This window comes from Atractosteus spatula, chromosome 7 (genome assembly GCF_055471065.1).
Source record: "Atractosteus spatula isolate fAtrSpa1 chromosome 7, fAtrSpa1.hap1, whole genome shotgun sequence".
NCBI lineage: Eukaryota > Metazoa > Chordata > Actinopteri > Semionotiformes > Lepisosteidae > Atractosteus > Atractosteus spatula.
The window spans coordinates 40,536,359-40,554,577 of NC_142712.1; the positions used below are offsets into that span (position 1 = coordinate 40,536,359).

The 18,219-nt window shown below is 40.3% G+C and overlaps 1 protein-coding gene across 4 annotated transcripts in view; it reads right to left on the reverse strand.

Moving 5' to 3' along the window:
- Nucleotides 1-17,943, reverse strand: part of sox13 (SRY-box transcription factor 13) — a 40,714-nt gene extending 22,771 nt beyond the window's left edge. Inside the window, exon 1 of one of the 4 annotated variants that reach the window (XM_088921225.1) lies at nt 17,732-17,943. The gene's annotated coding sequence lies outside the window, so the exon portion shown is untranslated. Of the gene's footprint in view, nt 1-13,226; nt 13,316-17,731 lie in introns of those variants that run through there. The other 3 variants (XM_088921224.1, XM_088921223.1, XM_088921221.1) reach the window with 3 other exon arrangements.
- Between the last annotated feature and the right edge of the window lie 276 nt (nt 17,944-18,219).

Here is an 18,219-nt window from a genome sequence, read left to right on the forward strand (position 1 = left end):
GATATCCACCTACCTGCATTTAAATCTAGACTCAAAACCTTTAGTTGCAGAAAGAATTTTACTTAGTGTCAGTGTCTGCTCAATTTTCTAACTTCTGCTGCACTTCTAATCTCTTGTCTTATATGTACTTTGTAATTTGCTATCATTGTAACTTTTTTTAAACATTTACTGTAAAGTGCTTTGAGATGTTACTTTTAAAAGGTGCTATATAAAATAGTTTATTATTAGTATGAGTAGTTTCCCCAGCCTTTTTTTATTCTTGCTTTTCAAGTTCCTGGTCATGAAAGTGATTGCTAAGACATTTATTTCTTTTTCTCTGGCCATCTCTTTGATGACGAGAAGTGGAAATGCTAGCTTTCAAAAACTTGCAAAGGGACCGAGCTGCTTTATTTCACTCCCTAACCTTCAGCAGCATTACAGTTGTTCTGATACAACTTGATACCTCCTGGGTAGAATTCACCCTCTCATCTCCCCTAGGCGGAACCAACAGAATCTACAGCAGCAACAGCGAAAGACTTGCCAGCCACTTTGTACCAAAGCCTTGCTCATTGTGAGGAGAAGCAGGTCTTTTCAAGTCACAGCCAGGACCCTTTCACGCTAAGACAACCCTTCTACATTGTTCTTCTACTGCTGTCCCTAATTGATTACATTTGAACAAAGAGCATCACCACGTGCACACAGAAATACAATTAACCTGTTACAAAAGAGCTGGAAAGAAAATGACGAGCAGGAGTAACAAAAGGGGAGTGAATTCTTGGAAGTTAGAGAACAGAACTTGCTGCCATCAAGTAACGTCTATAACAGAACCACAGTCTGTAGAGTCTGTAGGCAAAATTATGAGCTGTACCCTTGGACTGAGAATCATTTATACAGGCTATTTTTTAAGATACAACAGGTCTTGTTGTCAAGTTTGTATGGTATGTAGTTATTGCAACTATTTCATTAGTTGACGAACAGGAGTGACTGAGCAGTCATTCATAGCATCCAAGGGGGAGCCAAACTCTATAAGCTATAAAAAGCATAATAACAAACATCTGAGACCTGTTTTTGGTTGTGAAATGGGTCACAAATTCCCAAAAGGAAGGAAAAGGTTCAGAATGCCTTGGGAGTTTGGTATTTCTTCTTTACTCTTTTGTTCTAGGTATGCTCACAGACCAAATGCTCCAGGAAATAAATGGCTACATAAAAAAAAACCCTGCATACTTTATGCAGATGAGAAGTAAAGTAAAGCCATTGGGAATCAAGCAAAAGCAGGCTGCCATAAGATAATCTGTTGTTTTCTGCTTTTTCCTGCTCTGTCACAGGGACAGTCCCACTCTTTCCCCTCCCTCTGAAAGTGACAAACAAGAAACCGATTTCATCACACTGACTCCCAAATCACAAAAGATAAAGAGACATAGATACCCAAACCCCAAACCTTCATTATCAGAAAACAATTTAGGAACAGTAGTTCAGTCTACAAAAAAAACCCAACAATTCTACCTAAAACACCCACAGCAGCAGCTACAGGAAAAAAGTGTATACTTGTCTGACAAGTGTGAGTTCTCAGAGTGTTTAACACTTGGTATTCATCACTTTTTGATCTCCAATAATGTGGGTAAACTAGTTTGATGTCTCTTGTAAGTTCATTGATTGCCTGTTTATTATAGTATATGAAGAGTTCCAGCAAACTAACAAGACTTCCTGAACTACAAGCATAACTATTCACGCATCTGGTGTTCTTAGATTAATTTATTCTCTGGAGATCTTTAACACCACTTGCAAAGATGAGTATTGGATACAAATGTAAGAGAGAATAGCAACTAGGTTCAACTCAACAGTACTTATGAATTGCTTACATTGGTGAACAACACTGTTGGAGACAGAGGATCCAACAAGTCTTTGTATGATGAAAGCCAACCTCCAGTTAGAAGATCCCTTGCTTTGTTGAATGTCTGTCTAGGAGCCCTAAATTCCTTTGAAATTATATAATGTACGTTGCAAGGAGAAGTGGTTTTACTTTTGCGCTACAGCATGGCTACACCCTTATGAAAGTTTAGTCTACATTTGCAAATTTACTACAGTATTTTTGCATTTCTGTGGTTTTACCAAAGCCTTCCCTTGGTCCCTGTGGGATTTATCATATATTCAGTCTTGCTATACAGGACCATGGGAATACCATGATGTACCACAACGATTTGAATGTTCAGTGCAGTAGACCATGATGTTCTTATGGTCTAGTGTAGTAAAGCACATGAGGGCTTGCTGACACAGAGGACATGAACTGGGAACATACTACTCACTCAAATAGCTTCTGGTGTTTAGATGTTACTTAATGCATTATCAAAAAAGTGTAAGAAGTGTAAGTGTAAGAACTGACCACTTAAAACCCAATAGTTTCATGCAAAAAACGAAATAAAATGACAAAAATTAATTCAAATAAATCAGCTTAAGTGGGTCTGAAATATGATGGTTTCGGAATAGTCCCAACCTGCGCCCTCTGTAAAAGAGGTTAGATAGCAAAATCTATTATCCTGCTTTCTCTGCACAAGAGCCTCATTCTCTTCCTTATGGGTGAAGGGTTATCTGCAGCATTCATCCAGGAGAAAATAAGTGAATCTGGACACTGAAGAGCAGGAGGACAAAACGCTATTAGGAAAACAAAAGCACGATATGAACAGAATAAAAGAAAGTATTCTTCCAAGAGCTTCCCACCCTCTTCCCCAGTTCAAATGAAGAAAAAAAATATTGTATACTTGTGCTTTTTTGGTTTAAATCCTAAATCGTGAGCATTGGCTTGGTGGGTGTGGTGTACGAGTGTTTATGTGGTTTTGTTTAGGAATAAGGGATTGCAAGACCGCTGTTCTGAGTGGCCTGCTCACATCCCCCTAAGCACTTCCCTGGCTGGTAGAATCACAGAAAAGTAAATAGGGACCTTGAATACAAAGCATTGCAGCTGTTTCGTTTCCATGGCGATGCGGCCTGCTCATTGTGCGCCGAGGAGGAGAGCGCAACAGGTACTTAACGGAGCCTGCTGGTCCCAGTATTGTGTGCGTACTGGAAAGGAAGGGTAGGGGGGTGGGCAACGCACAATGGATAAAACCTTGTTAGAGACGCATAATTAGAGAGCGCGCTCAGTGGGAACACAGAAGGGCATTGTGGGCAGGGAATTAAGGCCAGCTTGCTGCTGTAAAGTGCTTTGCTACTTTATGAGGTTCAAAAGTGGAATTAATCTTTCCTGTGTTTCTGTTTTGTTGCTTTTACTTGTGCAGAACAAAAGTCACCATTCATTTCCAGTTATTTGTCATATCAATATCAAGATACTCAAGACTCTGGTTGTTCTGACCCTAAAAAGTGATATTTAAATGCATTTGCTATTAAAATTTGTGTAATTAAAGATTACATCAGAAAAAGAAAGGATTTTCTGCATTGGATTTTGGAAGTGTCCCTTCACCTGAGCATACTTTCTTAAATCCTTTCCATCTAAACCAAACAGGACCACTACATCATGTCAGCCTTCTCTGTTTACTCACTGGAGAAGTATACGTGTCACAGAACACCAGTAATTCAGGACAGAAAATTCCACCTGTCTCTTCTGCTCTGTGAGTTATTGATAAATCCTGGAGCAGTGACTTGGAACTCAGCAAATACGATAACATGGAAAATGTAGGAACAGATCATGCACAAGTAATAATATGGCAATCCTTTTAATAACTAGAAGATTGATTACGGTATTATTTGTGTTCTTTGCCAGAACATTACTAGGGGAGAAACATGATGAATAAAATGACCTTATACTTGTCTTGGTTAGTTGCACTATTACAATACAGTGCAACTAACTGAATTGACTATTAAATACATGTAAAACATTGAGAAATGTTTTCTAAACATGTGGAAAATGTTACATGAACAAGTAACAGCTTCTCCCTCTGCTGTAATTTCTGGAGAGCTTTTGCATAATTTTATCAAAATGCTCAGCTGAAGCCTCTGGTGTTAAGGGAGCAGTGCCCTGGCTGTTCTCTAGGATCTAAACAAATTACCCAGCGCCCTTCTCGAGGCACAGAAACAAACGGGATACCTCTACGGCACCAGGCCTCAGCAGGAGGAGGAAACAAGTACTGTAGGAGAGCAGGAAAGGGAGAGAAGAAAATAGACCAGGAGACCTGCAATCCGGTTATTCTCCTTCAACTGGAAAAACTCCCTGTGTGGCAAAAATGAACATATCCCCTGTGCTCAAGCGTGACCAGATTTAGTGCTTAACAGAAAACAACACGGGTACAATTACTATCACTGCCACAGCTGTTCAAACACACCATAATTGTAGAAAAATTAGTAATAATTCTACATGTGCCTCATTCATGCAGTGGTTTCTGCAAGTCAGTGATTATTTTCAAGTCTGCCTTATCTCGAATTTACCATTAGTCACAATGGGATGCAGGCCAATGCAAGTTGAGTTCACAAGTTAAAGTAAATGTCATTGCTACTTTCAAAAATGAAGTTTGTCAGGGAGTAAAAAAAATGTAGATAAAGGATTCTGTACAAAGCATTTTAAAGTTCAAGCATTTACGAGAAGGTGAATAATTTACAAGAATCCTGAAGACTCTTCTTCATCACCACAGTCACTTCTCACTTTTTCTCTCAGCCAGCTATACTTCTTGTTGGTCTGTTCTGATAAGAGAAGCTGCTGTGAGCCCTGTGTGACTGTGTGTGGTCGGTTTGAATTAGTGTGGCAAGGCTTTTCACTTACAATCATGGAATTTGTAGAGGCCTGTTCACCTCTTAGGGTTCCATTTGTAAATGACAGCCCACAGGCTCTTATTTTAGAAGCCCCTTGCATCTCAAGACTCTACTGTTCCACTCTCCTCTCTGTGCAGTGACAGTTCCTCATAACACACATCCCACCTTTAACATAACAAACAGTCACATCTGACCTTTTCAAATGTTTTCTACTGCCCTTTAGCTTCGGGGGGTGGGTTGTTGATGTTAGATAATTGTTTAACCTGGAATCTGTGGAGATTCAGGGAAATGAGTTTACTGATCTTCGTTCTGCTGATATTGGACCTGAAAGAAAAGACTGTTGCAGTGTGTTGGAAATTTGCTTAAAATCTACCCATCTTTTAACTACCCACTGGATAAGAACTAAGACTTCCAATGAGATAATCTAACTTTATTCCCCTGAACAACTTTTTTTTTAAAGAATGGAACATTGTAATAGTTTTTTTTATTAACTTAGAATTTCATTTGGTTTCCCTTGATATACGTACGTGAATAGTAAACATTTTTTGCCTACTCTATTTACTTTTTTATTAAATAATTGTGAAATTGTTATGCTTAGCAATAGCACTTATTGAAGTATTGTCATGCAGAAGAAGAATTCAAGGTAGAAGTAAAATGGCAATTGGCATAAATACCAGGTTACATCAATTACTGCATTTGTTGCTATTGTGAGAAAATTATCGTTTCTATCAAAAGGAGGAAAAATACTGCTGATTGTAGGGTGAATTACCTCAGTGAAATGCACACACAACCACGGTGTCCTGTAATTAGATCATAGCCTTTGAGGAATTAGAATGAGAAGAATAGCAGGCAGTGACATTCTTGTAGACAACAGAACATGAAGAAACCTCCCATGCAATGTTCAAGAAAAGTCTTGCTTTTTGTCTATGGTCTCCTTCATGTCCATATGTTCAGAGTGCCAATTTCAGTGTTTTGCCAAGATCTACTACAGTGAGTCATATGAGATAGTTGAGGAAGATTTAACCCTCTACTGCTTTCTGGGAGTCATTATTGGTTAATTCTAGGTCTGTCTCTAGATTTCTGGGCAGTGTCCTCTCTATAATCTTGAACTGTATAGTTTCTTCATCTTAAACGATAAAAACCACACCATCGAAAGATGGATAAACAATGGCAGCCACTCGGCACGCCACCTCGCTCTGGGTGAAGGGTCGGGGGAGAAGATGTGCCAGGCTGCGCAATGGCACCGTGGCATACAGGCAGGGCTTGCAAACGCACCTTTCAGCTCCTGAAGCGACCGAGGTGAGGAGCGAAGTTTAGGTAAAACGAGAAGCAAGAGCCTCCCGGAAGCAAGGTGCGATTCTGCAGTCACAGATGTGTATCTACAAGGAGAACAACCGATGGCACCGCCTCAGGAAACTTCTGACATTTGCATGTCGTGCTCACCCCTGCACCTTTCTGCTCGGCTGCAGGTGAATTTGTAGTGGTTTTATTTTTATTTTTTACCATAAATCAACAGTGACCTTTCCTTGATCCCACAAGTGAGCACAAAAGGAAGGAAGGGACACAGCATGTCTGGCCATGAGGCTATGTATGCAGAGGACACCTGAGGAGTCTTAATGCTGTCACAACACCTTAAATAGCTGAAGTGAGATCACGAGAATGAGAGAAGGTCATTCTGGCCACCTGGCCCGTTAGGTTGTCAGTAGCCAACTGATCTGAGGACCTCATCCTGCCGTTTCTTGAAGGAAACCAGGGTATTGAATTGTACAATATGGCTGGACAGCTTGTTCCAGACTCCTACCACCCTTTGGTTAAGAAGTACCTCCTGTGCCCAGTTTTAAACACACTTCCACATATTTTTTTTTTCATTTCTGTCATCAAGCTGAGCAAATCAGCTGGTTCAGTCCAGGTTTGAGAATCCCGGTCCTGGAGGTCCACACAAATGCCAAACGTCTTGCTTAAGGCATGCAGCAGTCAAAGAGCTGAGAGCAATTAAATAGTTCAAATTAATGCTGTCAATAGGTTAATTTAGAGCACAACTTTGTAACTGAGAGCTTGAGCAAAAACCAACAGATGTGTGGAACTCCAGCACCACGGCTGAGAACCTCGGATTAACAACCAATGAGAAGGACACCGGCAATTTTTATCACTACTCCATTTCCAAATTAGATTTTGTGCAAGGCTTTTTTTTCTTCTCATTAAGAGGCAGAAAGAAAGTAAGCTAACATATACACTACAAGAAAGAATCTGTGAATTAATTCTATGGTTAATGAATTGTTGAACGCCGGTCTTGCATCTGTCTTGACAGTGATGCCAAGAAGTTTTAAGACATCTGTTGTGTGCATAGCCTCATCACACCTCTGTACCGCAGTGTGGGACTGAACTCGAAAAGGTTTTTCCTGTGAGGTCAGTCGCCCACTTCATCTGATTACATCGCCCCAGCTGTAGGTTTCACAGACAGCTTTGACACTACAAGATCAAATCATTTCCACATTTCAAACTACACGCCTGACATCTGACATGGAATACTCCCAATATGTTACAACTTAAGGAATGAATCTGTGATGTTGCAAACTGCCTTTTCTGGGGAAGCTACTTTTAAAATGTAATGCATTTATATATATATAACTATATATTATGCATTACTTTTTAAAATTAACTAATCAGGTTAAGGGGAAATGTAAAGGAAGCAGATAATGTGATCTGTCAAGCATACATATTGTTACTGTGCAAGTAAGAAACTATAAAAGAAGCTATTCTTAAAAGCTGTTTCCACGAACTTGTTAATAATAATCACGAATTAATAAATAATCCATTAAATTAGGCATTTTGCATTACTCAAAACTAATGCATTATTTTTAAGTTATCTGCACCAACACTGCAAATTGTGCGATGTTCAATCTTAAAAGTGCCAGGTGTTTGCATTTGGGTCCATTGTAGATCTGTGTGATTGTTCATGCTGCTAGGGTTTCTTTTAAAGAGCTAATAGGTGCTTTCTGGTAGACTGCAATATTAAAAGTTTAAGTACCTTTTTAAAACGGGCTGACAGATCTCTCTGTTCAGTACACAGATTAGGCTATTCTTTAAAAATCGGAAGTCATTTCTGCAACCCTAATCATTCCCTCTTCAGGTGTGACTGCTCAGGAAGATCTTTACAGTGAATTTTTTAGCATGCAAGTCTGGGCATATGGACTGTGCTTCTCTGATCATCTGGAAAGACAGAAGAGGAAAATTACAATAGGTGCCTTGGCATGAAACAAGGTTGTCACACAACTAGAAATTGAATGAAAAGTCCATGAAGCAGAAAATGTTGTTATCTACAGTATATGGGAATCAATGAACTCTCAAAAATCTTTGTATATTCCTTATGCGGTGTATACAGAGCCATACAGTAATTCTTCTCACAATCACCTTACTGCATTTTCCTAGTGTTTGGATATGTTTTGGACTCAGCTTTTTTCTTGGGTCTGTTTGCTGTCATATAAATGCAACTAATAATCAGTTAAAATAAATAATGGCAAACACACAATCTAGGTTAACTCTGACTGGATATCACAGAGCCCTCTGCCACAAAGAAAACAGCAGATCCTGACCTGGGGTTTTGGTTAACATTTTAACAGTTAAAATTAGCCAAAACCAAGCATTCCTCATATATGGGTCACAGTGATGTTTCCATTTGCTTTCTATCTGAAAGCTGCACCATTTCAATGATCTGATTCATAAAAGACAGTAACTTCATCAAACTAAACAGAGCCCAGTAAGAGGCACGAGTTCTCCTGAAGAAAGACGAATCTAAAGAGAATAAATGTCTCAAGACTAAATACACGTACTGTTTGGGGTTTTGGCTTTTGTTCATGATATGGACTTCTTCCCTGTGTCCTGAAGCTAAAATGCGACTTAACTTGTTTGCAGAAAACAAAGCATTACCAGCTAACACGTCTCCCCGTCTTTGAAGGCTGGTGACACTGTGGGCTTGCTTTAGAGATTCGAGCCCAGCCTGCCTACGCCGACCCCTGCAACGTCTCTCAATTCTGCGCAAATGTTTTGAATTGAATTCCTTTAGTTTCTTTTCTATTCTTATAAACCCTCCTTAAAAAAAACCTCCCGTTTCGAAAACAGTCCCAAGGTGTACAAAAACAGCGAAAAGGTGGGTTCAGGATGATATTTTATTAGCCGTTGCTGGCTTCGAGTGGCCCAAATTGCACTGTGATTTCAAACGACTTTCTCCAACAATTTATCTCGCATCGAGATGGGCGGGAACATGTCTTCGATTTCTAATATTAAAAACGATACGAGTGTTACAAAATTGTTTCTGTGCTATTATGCGCACACTTTCGAAGAAATACATGTATCTGCAGTAAAAAAAAAAAAATTTGCTGATAAAAATCATCGAAAAGGAAGTACTTCGGCATTATAAAGTTAGAAGAAAGCCTTTCGTTATTGGTTAAATAAAAATAAACACGTTGGAAATAGCATAATTAGTCTTATAATTTGTGAAATAAAATAAGAATTAAACCACGCAACATCTCCGACGATTTATTTCTAAGTGTGATTAATACTGCTTTGTTCAACTTTACCTGTTTGACATTGTTAGCTCTTCTTTGTTGACTGATCTTTCATTTTTTTTGTGAAGTGCTAATTAAGATGCCTTGCGAATTAACTAGTTTAACACATCAGGGGCCAATAATTAGTTCTATAATAATATCTCCTACAACAATTAATATTGTGAAATAAGTATAGTTTAACTTACTGTGTTACCAAATAACACTTGTAAAAGAATAAATAATTTAAAATATGATATTAACTTCTGAAGATTTATATTTCAAGATACACGCATGGACTTTGGAGGTTATTTAGTATTTTATTTATCAAAGTGCAGTCTTGGAGCGATAGAGAGCAAACGAACTCCTTTTTAGTTAAAGGTTTTGAAACGGTTCGAATCTGGTTTCTACATAAAAAAAATCAGATATTCGTGTAATTTCTTATGGTTTCGATTCAAAACGCAAAATATCTGAAGAAAACGCTACCATAATAATCACAGAACTTTAGCATTGCCAGCAATGTAAGTTTTAGGGACAATTCAACAGTGAATTCAACACATTATTTTCAGTGTCTGAAACCGGCGATTACTTTAATTAATTAAAATGAAGTAAAAAAAATGTTATAGCTGCTTACAAAATATACATATGTTGTTAACGAAAAAGTACATGTTGCGACATAGCACTATCACGCCTTAGCAAGATTTGCATAGTAGAATCTACTTGTGCTTTCTTTATACGTGTTTAGGAACAAATTTGACATATAGCTTATGTAAACATTTAGTTTTATTATTATCCTTAATTACATCGGCACCGTGCTCTCCTTTCCACGCCAACAAAATGTTGGATGCAGTCTCATTGTGAGCACACCTTCAGCTCTGCCATGCTATTGATGGTACCTATTACACCACGGTACTGAATTTGTAGACAAAGTCACATCTTTGAGACTCTTAAATTCTGTGTTCTGACTCTTTTCGTTTTAATTCACTTCATTGCTGCGCAGATGGAGCTCCGATACCGAGTTTTGCTCTTAGAACGCCTGTTCTCAGACGGCTTTGGGTGCGACAGCGGCGTTAAGAGAGCCCCTTCAGTCGCCCAAAAGCAGGAGAACCGCACAAAAACCAGACACTGGAGTGATTTCCCCAAATTGGTAGATCGCAAAGCCGGAAAAAAGTTTTCATTTAAATTGGGGGGGACAATTAAGGTGGGAGTCACATATATATGCTATGAAAAAAGTGTATTTAATCCTTCAAATAGTACAAAAAATTAGGATGCACTTTTCGGGACCAGACACCTGAACCTAAACCCGCTACAGATCGATTGCTATCCGGACTGCTGAAAGAGCGTTTTGTTCTGTTCGTGGTCGACCATGATCCAGTTGAATGATGAGAATCAACGTCTAAGATTGTACCTTTGATTACCGATCTTTCACTCATGCTGTCCCGAATACCACAGAACCCAGCTGTCTCCTGCAAGAGATTGCAGCTTTGAAACTTGAGACAAAAATAAGATTCTGTTTTTGCAATCTGCATTTTACATATTCATTTTTTCCTTTGAAAATAAATTAACCTGAATAACAGACGTTCTTTTGACTTACTTTGCGTTCAAAGACTTAAAATATTTTTTTCCATGAACATTAAAAATAATCTACTGTGCTACTTAAGACCCAATATGGGTCAAAAGTACAAAAATATACATTTTTGCGAGTTATTTCTAATTTTGTACTTGTTTTTTTAAAAATATTTGATCATTTATAAATATTAAGGTTTTGAAAACTAACTCAAACGTCATAAAAATCATTCTGAAGCAGAACCAAGTGTCAAAGCCACATTTTTAAAGCTCAATACACACATGCAAATTAAAAATTAGGACAAATTATTTTCTAGGTTTGCATACAATCTATATATATCTTAAGTGTAAGACTAAGTGTTTTTGTTTACTTAGGAATTTTCTTTAATGCAGAGGTCTTTCCTTATGTGACTACAATCAACATCTAACGTTTCACTACAAAATTTAAGTTGAAATTATCAAAGCATGGGAGAACTTCTGGAGCACACGGTGAAAATACGCTTAGACCAACCGTATCTAATGCTTACCTCTTCTCATATTAATTTTTATTTTATAAAATAACAAAAACACTGCAAGAATTTTATTATGTTTGCTTTTTCCCTAAATTGGTGAATTTTGAGTTAGGGTATAGGCATGCGACCCGATTGTTAATTTGCGGCACGCACAATCTAATGATGATGTGAAACTTTAATACTTTCAGACCCTTCTACGTTTTTCTGCGCTCTTTGGGAACTGATTTTGACTTAAATGGTATGAATATCAACTTCATTCAAGTGTACACTGAAGATACAGTAGACAGTAGAGGTGTTAGTGCAAAAGACTTTCTGGAGAAGCTAAGTGAACAATGTCTGCCCGCCAGTCTTTTGTAAAGGAGTTCATTTACTTTCATAGCTTTTAAATACATCTCAGCTAGGTTCTGTCACAGCTTGTTTGATGGTGAACCCCTTCTTGCCCTTTGCACAGGACCACATTCCCTGGCTCAGGCAAAATGAGTTATAGCACCACCAAAGTAAAGGACTATCATCCATTCAGGTTCCCTTTCTCTGGAACTGACGCTGGTCGGTTTTTTTTTTACAATGAATTCGCCTGAATAACGCGGCTTAGGGGATGGATTGTTTACGAGACTTCGTAAGAATAGAGTTTAAAACAGAGAATCGCAACTCATTCGAGGCCCTCTCAAATCGATTTCATTCCGTTTTTGTTTTCAAGGATTTTCCCCTCTTGAGATTTCAGAATGATAAATTCTGATAGTTTGGGGAAAAAAGGTTTAGGAAGCTGGATCATTAAATCGGGGAGGGAACATCAGAAACACGCAGCTATTTGGTTGAAGATCATCAAGGATGAAGAGCTGCAACAGTGTGAGGGATGGAACTGTTCATGCATATAGCCAACACAGCAAAGCTACCCCACCCTGCAGAGAATTACCCCGCCAGGAATGAGCAGGGCTAACCTCTTTTTTTTAGTTAGGTGATGGTTAACATCTCTCCCTCAGTTTACAGATTTCCATATTTGCTCTGTGCACAACTTAGTCCCAGGAATAACAGAATAGAAAGAGTGCAATCCTTCGACGCGTTCTTAAATGGCCCCAAAAAAAAAAGATATTTGTTAAGTTCTGTACCCCAATGATCACCTGCTTTCTGAGAGGTGTGGTGGGTGTTTTTACCCTCAACCCCACTGTTTACCACCTCTGTGTGGCAATGCACACTTTCCATGGTACATATTGGGTTGAAGCAGTCTGCGGTACTCTAAAACCAGTGTTTGCTAGACTCACCCAGATAGGAAAATCAGAGCAATATTGTCTTAATACTAAAACCTAGCAATTAAAATGAGTGTGTGCACGTTTAAAAGTGATTCTGGTTTCAAACATAACAGAAACAATTATAGCCCATGCAGCCCTAATACATATTAGAAAGCAATCTGTGAAGCCAAGCTTGACCTTGAGTGCATTTAAGTCATGATTAAAGTCATTAGAAGTATTCAGGTCACTCATATATTGGTACTATATAAATGTACAATGCCTATATTGAAAAAAACATTATTCACATCACCATTAATATTATTTTTGGATTTCTCATTAATCAAGAAAAAGCCACTGTACAGACAAAAGCATAATGCGAATAGAAAGCAAACTGGTGTTTTGCAGTTTGCTCTAAAAAGCATAAGTGAAGATATACATTAAAAAAAGACATTCACTGCGAACTATAAATATAGAAATCCCAGATCTGGATTTGTGGATTGGAATAAGTTGGCCAACATTTGCAAAGCAAAACTTAAAATAGTAAGTTTCAGAAGTTTCTCCCTGGGCCTTGTTCTAATATGATCAAAAACGTTGCGTTTCTGGAAGCGTTAAAGGGCGAAGCAACAAACAGACAAAAGCTGCCATATTAGAGCTTTGGAGCTTACCCAATAATAGTGCTGATGAACCCGATACTGTCTCCTCAACAATGAAGTGAAGTCTCTCTTTCAGGGCTACAACAGTATTTGTTCCCTCCTGTTGGCTCACGCTGTATCTAAAAATCGCGTTCCATTATTGCTGTACTGTTTCTGATTTCCGGTGCTCGGCTTGGCGGGGGTAGGTTCCTGAAGTGGGGGTGGAGGGCGATGGGGGGGCGTTGATAGACTTATCAAACCCAGAATCAGAGCGCGTGACTATTCCACATTCTCAGCACTTCAAATCGACCAAAGATGTGACAAAGTGTGTATGTACAGGCTTGCATACAAGTACGCAATAGAAATGAAGCTGTTTCGATCAGCCCACATTTGTTAGTTGTTAACGATTCAGGAAACAAACTGGCAAGAAATGATAGACAAGATAATGCATTTAATTATCTTGAGAGATGGTGTTGGTGCTGTTGCCTCGCACAGAACCAACGGTTCTTTTTTTCTGACGAAGAGCTTAATTCACTCGCTATTTTAAATTGCAGCTTGGGATCCATTCAAGTTTTAGGCTTTATATTATTCCTTTGTGAAAAAAAAGAGAATTCACGAAAAACAGGAAATTACACCCCATGTTTGTGGCCTACAGTCACGTCTATACATTTGTTTAGCAATATCAAAAAAATAAGTCTGAATTTCTCCAAGCTGCTTCCGATGGGAGCCAGTCAACGATGACACACCACAAGATTCTAAATCGAAATTTCAAACCTCTGACTAATACCACTAACGTGAGTTATCATGTTCAAGCCATAGTTAAATACAAAGTACAGGGAAAGCTAAGGAACAGTCAACACAGGTGTACAGATTTACCACATTAGAAGAGTCTCCTTCATATCAGCTGACTTTGAATAAGCTTGTATGAGCAACACGTTGACTTAAAATTCAAACTCGTAAACGTGATGTGAGAAAAGCCCCCCTACACACTCTATATCTAGTGATGCACTGCCCAAAAAGTCATGGAGGGCCCCCTACAGTCTTCATGTGGCCTTTAAATACATGCCCAAAAACATAATTCACAGGAAATCGGAAAACTACAGGAATCAATAATACATTTAATATTCATTAATAGGGAAACAGGTTTGAAAATATTTACTCGGAAATCTACTATTTAGAAGTGTCAAATTCTGAAACTCAAGGGCTTGGCGCAATGTCATAGTTCCTTGGGGTCTAAATTAATTCACTGTTGTCAAGATTGGAAACTGAAAGGGCCTTTTGCACAAAAACCAAAACAGGAACATAAGTTAACAAAAAAAACTAACGTTTCACATAATCAACTAGAAATTTACAAATAAAATAGAAGAATTGGACCAGTCAGAGCAAGTGGCAAACTGAACCTCTTCCTTCTGATCAAACATAAGATGGTAAGAAAGATCACCAATGAAAGGGGGCAATTTTGGCCCATTCGGTGGTTAGGAGCTGATTGATCTGAGTTGCTCACCCTGCTGTTTCATGAGAGAAGCCAGGGCATCAGCTTCAGCAACGTGGTCGAGCGGCTTGTTCCATACTCCCACACCAGAGCCCTCTGGTTTGGAATGAAATCTGACAGCCTGCTTTTTACACGAGTTAGAGCAATGACAGTGAACAGTGAGGTTATGCAATGCCCCTATCCCTTTACAAGAACAACATTTCCATTGAGAAAATTCACACTTCATAAACCTCAAACCCACAGGAAAAAAACGGTTTCACCCACAGAGCAGGGATGCGGTCTGTATGTAAGCATTTCCTAAACACAAGGGTGGAGGTCAACACTCAGACAGGTCTCTGCATATATCCACTGAAGGAATAAAATACAGCATTAGGCACACTGTATCCAACATCTACAGTGTATTGATTTATCACATATACCTTTACTGGGAGCCCTCCATGTTGGGACATATTCAACGAATCATCTATGGGATTCTGTGATCTTGCTGTGCTCTGCAACACCACCATAGGAAGAATCTAGGTGTTCACCAGGTGCACACCACTCTCAGCACAGCAGTGAAACCTGCCCTGGGAACTGTGGCAGTCCCTGCTGTTTCATGAATTCTGCCCTGTGTGAAATAACCGTCCAGCTAGTCGGCAAAGGGAGTTGCTCACACTGGGAATAGCTATGGTGAGTCACGCTGCTCTGCTGGGGGAGCAGTATAGGGCTCTGGACTTTCCCAGGCGGGAAGCTATAGTTGTCCCCTTGAGCTGCTTTGATATGCTTCTCAGATTGCCCCCGTGAATTCCCTGCGGTGTAACTGGCTAACTCTCCAGGCTGCCATTGTAAAGCAGTGCTTGTTCTCAATTCACCGAGCTGGTTAAACTCAGGATTAGATTGTTTCCACATCTTGGCTACAGTCACCAGTGTTGGAGCAGCTCACTCCAGCTACACTGTTTTGTGAGTCTTTTCCTTTTGTATTCTTATAAATGGTGCTTAAAGTGTTACTTTTTATCAAATACTTCTGTTTTGTTATTGGATTAGTCTTCATGTCAAAATACAAGTGCGCTCTGACAGGAAGGCCCAGATATCAGTAACAACAAGTGGCAAAGGGCGCTTTCACAGCGTCGCACCAATAATGGTTTACTAATGGGCAAACAGGGGCAACGTGTTGCACTAATCCTCTTCCCTCGTGTTGTAAAATCCTGCAGAAACTTTTTATGCTTGAACGCCTCATTAGCATAGAAGGCAGCGGCAGTAAAATTCAGGCTGTTACACAATGTGCCAAAGGGGACAGGTTTAAAAACTGACAATACAATAGTGCGCTTTAAACGAACGATGACACCAGCGCGGCTAAGACCCTCCACCAACATATGAACCCGTTTCCGCCCTTCTAAAAGAAGGAAAAACACGACAGGAAGGCTGAAGCTCGCGCAGATCTGGCGTGGAAGGGGGAGCAGGATCCCACTTCACAGCTTGTCTTCCCTTTACTCCTGCAACTTTGTCAGAGGAGGATTAATTAGGAGGTAGAGGTGGGAAGGAGCGCACACTCGGAGGTCGGGCGCGCCCAGCAGACGGCTCGCATTGTGCGGAGTCAGACAGCGTGAAACTAGCCCTTGCGGGCACTCTGGGGGCCCCCTTTCCGTTTCCTAGAGAGACAGGGGTGCAGGATCCAGGTACGAAAAGCATTTGGCCATTGGCGCGCGAGTCTGTGTGTGCGCGCCTGTGTTTCTCCTGCTGGGGGTCACGCATCGGTAGATACAGTCTTAATCCCCTCTCCAGCAACGCCCCCGCCCCCTTCCCCTCTCCTGGAGCTCCGTCCAACACAAAGGCCGTAACTCCATAATAATCCACAACACTCCGCCGAAGCAAGCCAACGCCGCTTTCGACCCAGGGGGAGACTCCCCAGGGATCCCATAACGAGCTAAAGCCTCTCTCTTTCCTTTCTGGCTCTGTAACTCTGTAGATAACGGTGACCCTTCGGCGCTCTGACGGTCACACATTCTGATCAATGACAGCATCACTGCAAAGGCACGCGCGGTGCAGTTTAGAGTGCATCGGGCATGACTAAGGCTGAGCGGCAGGACTTTGAAGTGAGCACTTGTAACACTGCGAGTGAAGAATGATTTAGGGATCGTCACCTCTGTTAGAAGCCGGCGGGCTGGGGGGGTGCAGATTCCGATACTGTCATTATTTTGCACGGTGCTAATAATCAGTTCTGCACCGTGTGTACAACTGAAACAAAACATTGTTTTGCATCATTTGTAAGGCTTTTTGTGAGAATCCAGGCTCGGATCGAATTACCTTGAGGCGCTGTAAAGCCCTGAACTTCAGTACTGCGTTGCATTAAGATTGACCGAAAGCTGGGAAACGTGAATCAGTATAAACGAAAGCACATTGACTGAAAGTACTTTAACTGTTTAATTAAAATAATTAGCAGTACATGTATAGGTCCGCGCTGCATGTGTGATGTGCGGGCGTATGGTTTACACAACACACATTGCTAGGCGGCTGTGAAAGAAACTGGTCTTTTTATCTCTTGTTGATACACTGAATAACTTTACCAAATATATTTACCATAACCGCCGAAGTAACAATAAAGAACGGACTTCGAAAAGGGGCGCTCAATTGTTATTAATTATACGGTAAAATACTTCGAGAGTAATCGGTCAGAAACCTGACAGGAGTACAGTACGGAAGAATTGGAAAGAATCGCAGAACTGTCACTTTAGTGTTAAGCACACCCACATCAGAATAGAGAAATCACTGCAGGATTAACACCTGACAAGTCAAAGCACGCTAACGCACACGAAGTGGCGATAGCAGTGTACACGACTTAAACTTCAAAATCAATTTACATTACACCAGGACTATTCTTGTTTCATCTTGCTGAAACTCATTTTCAGAGGCTGTCGAAGCAATTAGAGAGTTAACGTGAATACACGGAGCAGATCAAAATTCACTTTCAGCTTTGCCTTCGGTAAACTAGTGCACTTTACCAAAGCGCCCCACTGCAATGCAACGCGGGGTTGAAAGCGAGCGCAATACAGTACAACTGTGAACTCACCACTCCAGAGAAACCAGTTCTGCTCACTCGTTACTTTTCCGTCCTCGCCGATATTTTCTGAATGAGCAGTTCTTATGGGCGCTCAAACGGGTTTCCTCTTTGGTACCTGGTCACCGCACTCAGCTATCACGCAAGACAGTTGCGTCCCGTTTAATTATAGAAGCCCCGACTGTGTATTTAGTAAACGCGGTGCTTATCGTCAGTTCCCCTACACTGCCTCCCTGACTTTCAGCTATTTTGTTTCCAACATTCTCTCCCTGTCACTCACCTCCCCCTTAAAGGCGCAGGACAATTGTTTTGTACGACTAAAACTCCCATTAAAGGTGCACCTGTGGATTTTGTCTGTCGGGTTACACACGTCGATGGGCGAACAAAAATGACAACCTGCAGAATAAACGGAAAACAGCCTATTAGAAACAGATACGTCTCGTCGTAGTCCTGTCGAAATTATGCGCGCATTCTCTTCCCAGATTCAGACAGAGACCAGC